This window comes from Phasianus colchicus, chromosome 7 (assembly GCF_987193195.1).
Source record: "Phasianus colchicus chromosome 7, bPhaCol1.hap1.1, whole genome shotgun sequence".
Classification (NCBI taxonomy): Eukaryota; Metazoa; Chordata; class Aves; order Galliformes; family Phasianidae; genus Phasianus; species Phasianus colchicus.
The window spans coordinates 35302380-35308379 of record NC_143442.1 but is presented as its reverse complement, the minus strand read 5'-3'; positions in this window follow the sequence as shown (position 1 = coordinate 35308379).

The window sequence follows — 6000 nt, the reverse complement described above, 5'->3', positions numbered from 1 at the left end:
CAGAGAGCCTCCTCCAGTGGCAGTCAGCCCTTAAATGGGGTCTATGAGAAGTGTAGCCAGGTTCCATCCCTTCCAATTGCACAGCTGAATTGCCTTCACCTATGCTCTCAGGACTGACCCGGTCCTTTTCCCAGGTGTTCAATCAGTGGTTCAGGCTGGGACTCAACAGCTCCCATACAGTGACTCAGTGTGATGTTGCCTTTGGAGCCCTGATCTCATGTTCCAGTCCTCTCCTATCCCATGGAGCCATGTAGGAAACACTTCCATTTCCAGATGAGCAGATGCCCCAGGCCTGATCATAGAACCATAGAATGGGAAAATCATAGAATCACTCAGAATGGAAAAGACCTTGAAGATCATCCGGTCCAAGCAGCAATCCACCCCCACCATGCCCACTGACCACATCCCTCAGTGCCACATCTCCATGTCTCTTGAACACCTCCAGGGATGATGACTCTATCACCTCCCTGGGCAGCCTGTTCTTAGGACAGCTAGAATTGGCTCAGCAACTCCTGTCCTCACAAATCTGGGCTCTCATCTTCCCTCCTTATGGGCAATTCAGATGTGTCCTTTTGAAAGACTAAGCTTTTGGGTTTGTTTCTTTGCCCTTCACCAGGGGGAAGATGTTGCCTCCTATGCACAGACTGGATGTTTCCAGTTAGGAATAGGTGAAGCTAGAAGGAACAATGCTGGTGGCTTGTCAAGATGCAGCTCATTCAGGAAGGAGGTGGTGGATGCTGGGCTCAAGAGAAGGACTGGAAACTCCAGGAGCTAAAAAACAGCTAGGAGAGCAAGGGTGCTTGGGAGCCGTATCACCCATTCCTGCCACCACGGTGTCACTCAATGCCTGGAATATTCACCAAAAAAATAAAAGCCTTTCCAAATTGCTTTACTGAATGATGGCCCCAGGCACCAATTTCGGGAGAGGTATAACAGGGAACGGCCATACCAGAGCCTTCAGGTGATTGCCTCCGTGTGCATTTGCTGTGGCCATACAGGGAGGGATTTCTCCAGCTGCCAAGCAATGCAGTGCGATGCTGTGCAAAAATGGCTTTTGTCACCCATGTAAAACTTGATTAGAAAAGAGCAGTCACTTCTGTTTATCCTTGCCGGGCGTTATTAGCGGCAGTTTTCTATCCTCGTGGTTTGAACCGGGAAAAAAAGCAGTGACCGGGAATTGTAGGGCCAGCCGTGCCCTCCCTGCAAGGCAGCGGCGAGACGGGGCGAGCTGTCACCGTGCGGGGACAGCAGGGACAGACCCGAGCCGGCAGCGTGCCCATGCAGCAGGCAAACGCTTCCCCCTAGCGATGAAAGAGCACAAGAGCAAGAGCCGAGCCGAGGTGGAATTGACGGCAAGCACAAGTTCTCAGCGCCTCTCAGAGCATGGATGTTGGTGGTGTTTCTTTCCACGAATGCTGGCCCTAAGTCTTCACGAGTCAGGCAAAGGAGTGACTGAAATGCAAATATCCCTTCTGCCCCCCACTTCGTGATGCTGTGCTCAGACTCCTTTTTAAACTGATAAGGATCTGTAGGGAATATGGTTGGGTGGTTCATTTATTCCTCTTCTCGGAAGTCTGGGCTGGATGAACTCTGCAGTCGGCCCCAAGAAGCAGTTTCCTGACTACACCGTGGAAAGAGAAAAGGAGAAAATTAAAGATCATTCCTTTGCTTTTCCTGCAGCCCATCCTGCCCACTCATCGTGCCCGGGGACATCCAGGATGAGGTGGAGATGGATGGGGATGTGACAGCTTTGCACCAGCACAAATGTACAAATGCCACAGGCAAGACGCAGCTTGGGTTGGGTGGGAGATGGAAGTCACTGCTGGCAGGAAAATGCTGTCAGCTGGGTGAAGGAGGAGCTGACAAAGCCTAGCATGATAGTTTTTGCAGTTGCTTGCTCCTAGCTTACATCCCTTCCCCTCCATAGCAAGTCCTCTGCTCTTCGCTGCTCACATCCTTGCTGATTTACACCCTGCCACGTGTCAGAGAGGCTCACAGGCAGAAGGCTGCCACTTGCCCAGCAGCAACCAAGCACCCCATACCAACGCAGAAACCAAGCCTGCATTGCTTGACTTTTCTACTCTGTGCACCAGCTTTCTGTTTTTACAGATTGAAAGCCTGAGTGCAAGCATCCAGGAATCAATCTGCACACTAAATAGGTGCAGCATGGAAATGCATCATTTCTGAATGTGTGCTCAGCTTAGACTCGAAATCTGATGTCTGATGGTAAAGGACAGGGACCAGGATGGAAACGAAGGAGACAGACAACACATTGCCAAGTGATTGTCCCTAATGACTCCGGGTCTTCTGGGCCTCCTAAATCCAAATGTGAGGTTTGTCTCTGGGCCATAACCAGGTGGCATTAGAAAACAGCTTGTCCCAGTCCTCGAGTAGAGCTGAACCTTCTGTGGGTGGTTAATTCAGGTTGCTTTTATTTTCCAGGCAGGTTAGGGCTTTGGGTTTGTGAAAAGCTCGTGCTGTTTGCAGGTATCCCGTTCAATCAAAGGAGAATTCCAATCCTAAAGGAGAATTCATGCAGGGGAGGCAATGATTTTAAAGTCCTTCCCTTGCCAGTAACCACAGGGGGGGCTTGACCCAAGCATGTGCCCCAGGGGCTGTCATCCTCTTTAGGAAACAACACAGTACAATGGGAAAATAAATCCTAAACGATGCAGTCAAAGTTGTTTGCCTGGGGGTAGGTAATCCTGTGTGAGAAGAGGTAAAAGCTCGTGTATTTTAGAGGACCCTCTCTGAAAGAAGAAGATAACAAATGCCACGTGCTGGCAGCAGCTGTTCTGGAGATGTGTTGGCAATCTCCATCTGGGGAAGATGCTTCCTTGTGCCACCACATCTCCTCTGACTGCTGGTCTCCTCCCCATCACTTACATGGATGTAGGAGCTGCTCTGGTCATGCATGTTCTGCAAAACCAGCCCACTTGCTGAAAGTTTTGCTCTCTGCCAGGAAAACTGGAGGATTTTCACTGGAGCACGAGAGAGCTGTGGCAGGGACCCCAAAGCATCTGCAAGGGCATGGCACCAGAGTGATGATGTGCTGGTTGTCTAGGCTGCCCTAAGATACACCCAGCTCTTCACCCACTTCTCCAACCAGCTAGTGGAACTCAGTCTAGTGACTATAAAAGGCCATAAGAGGGCAGCTTTTAGCTCAGATTCTTTCCCCAGCCCAGCTTACAGATGTGCTCGCTGGGGAAATGTGCTGTTCAGGACAAGGATGCCTGCAGTGCAAGCCCTGTTTTCTTCCCACCACCAGGCTTGAAAAGAGAATACGTGGCTTCTGCTTCAGCTCTACACTTCATTACACTACCTCGACCACACTGAACTGAATTATGGCTTTGTTGCATCAAATTGCTTCTTGTATTAGCAGGTAGGTACTGTCCATAGCAATGTGAAATTGTATCGGCAAGGTATCGATGACCATTCACTGCTGTGCCTAGAAAATGCTCCTTGTTCTTCACAGTCAGGCAGGATTCCCACACCTCTGGTGTCCCTGAAATCCTAAGTGGAGGGCAGGGGAACAAAATCCCTACCAGTGTAAGTGCAGAGCAAGTCCGAGACCACCTCATGAGGCTGAAAGTGTACAAATCTATGGGGTCAGATGAGATCCATCTTACAGTCTTGAAGGAACTGGCTGATGTGGTTGCCAAGCTGCTCTCCATCACATCTGAAAAATTATGGCTGTCAGGCAAAGTCCTCAGTGACTGGAAAAATGGAAACACCATATTCAAGAAGGGGAGAAAGGAAGTCCCAGGGAACTGCAGGCCTGCGAGCCTCACATCTGTGCCTGGGAAGATCACAGAGTGGATCCTCCTGGAAGAGAAGTTAGGGCACATATGGGATGGGGAGGTCATCCGAGACAGCCAGCATAGCCTGACCAAGGGCAGATTGTGCCTGACCAATCTGGTGACCTTCTATAATGGATGGCATTGGTGGACAGAAAAAGGGCAACTAATGTCATTTAGGTTAACGTTGGAAAGAAATATTTTACTCAGAGGGCAGTGAGGCTCTGGAACAGGCTGCCCAGAGAGGCTGTGGGTGCCCCATTTCTGGAGGTGTCCAAAGCCAGGTTGGATGGGATCCTGGGCAGTCTGATCTGTGGGGGGCAATGCTGCCTGTGGCATGGGGGTTGTCACTTTATGATGTTTAAGGTCCTTTCCAGCTTGAGGCATTCTATGATTCTACAACCTCCTTCATGATCCTGGTGCATTTTATCTCTAAACCAGGCTACGGCTGGCTGAAGTAGTTGTAGAATGTACAACAGTTAAATGCAGGTAAATCAGCTCAGGATTTTTCCCTCTAATGATTAAGCAGCTCCTTTAAGGGAGAAAAGAAAAAGGGATGAAAAACAGGAGTAAATAAAGCAGTTTTATATTTCTGGGGACTAAGCAGAAATTTGTGATTGCAAATCACACAAGGAGGCAATGTGAGATGCTGGGGCACCATTGGAGAATACAGGGTGATTCATGAGCCCTAAATCCCCACCAGCTCTGTGCTTTTGCTCTCTCTGCCATGTGTACAGCTAGGTAGGCTCCAAGATTTACTGCCCTGCAATGGGTGCTGGGAAATTGATAGTTTTTCTCTTGCTTATCGCTGTCAGCAAAGCTAATCCACATTTCTTTCTGAGAGAGAGTTGCAGAAAAATTGTAGGACAACATATGCAGCTCAGGCTCTTCTACCAGGCAGAACTGCATGCAACACTGGACAGGGACAGAGGTTGAAACCCAGTGTTGACTGGGACAGGAGAGAGGGAGGGGAACAATGTGTTGATCATGTTTCTACAGACAAACATGAACCATCTTATCTGTCCTGCCTATCATTGCCATTACATCTGATCAGACAGCTCCAAAAGAGTCCTTCACAATCATTTTCCTGTCCATGGATCTTAAGTGAGCCCTTTCCACTCTTTTCAGTTCTCTTCAAGAACTGCTCCAACATGAATCCAATCCATGGGGCCCATCCTTTAGGAACTGCTCCACCATGGGCCTCTTCTCAGGCTGCAGCTCCAGCCCAGGTGCTGCTCCTGGGAAGGCTCCTTGTGCTGCAGGCTCCTTCAGGCATCAGCCACCTGCTTCACTGGGGGAAAGTCTGGGATCAACGCTGATCTCTGAACATTGCTAATAACATTAGGATGCTGCTGAAAGCAGAGGTATTTTTCTCCCTAATTTTCCCCTGGCTGCACCAAATGTCTTGGGGTAAATGAAAGCAGCATGGTTTCGGTCTGTTTTCCACCTCTGTCCACAGGATGTTTGTGAGCGTAAAAGCAGTTGTCAAAGAAGTTATTTACCCAGCTGGAAGTGAGGGAAAGGCAAAGGGGAATTCCCCTCCAGGCATTGCTTGTGCAAAGCAGGGGGGCTGGAGCCAGGGCAGAGATACCATCATCATCCCTGCACTGCTTTCCCCTTGCCTTTGGGCAGGGAGATGTCTCACCTTCTTCTAAATGTATCCCTGGTGAAGTGGGAATGCAGCATCTTCTCCCAAGAAACTATTATTTTCTTCCCAGATAGGGAAGGATGTGATATCCTTCCCTCCAAGAGGAGATCATAGAGTCATAAAGTTTGGAAAAACCACTAAGATCCTCAAGTCCAACTGTCAGTACATCTGCACCATGCCCACTGCCCATGTCCCTCAGTGCTACCTCTCCACAGTTCTGGAACACCAGGGTTGGTGACCCCACCACTCCCTGGGCAGCTGTGCCATTGCATCACTGCTCCCTTGAGAAGAAATTCTTCCTAATATCCAACCTGAACCTTCCCTGGCACAACTTATGGACATTACCTATCATCCTATCACTGCTACCCGGGGGAAGAGGCCAAGTCCCAACTTGCTCTACAAGCTTTCAGAAGGTTGTAGAGATCCCTCCATGCTGGTCTCCCATTTGGGGCCAGGAGAGATGAGAAGCAGCCCCAGCACTGGCTCTCTTCTTGAGACACGGGCTGCCAGCAGCACCACAGGCTTGTCAGCCATCTGGTCAACCTAGGGCCAGTT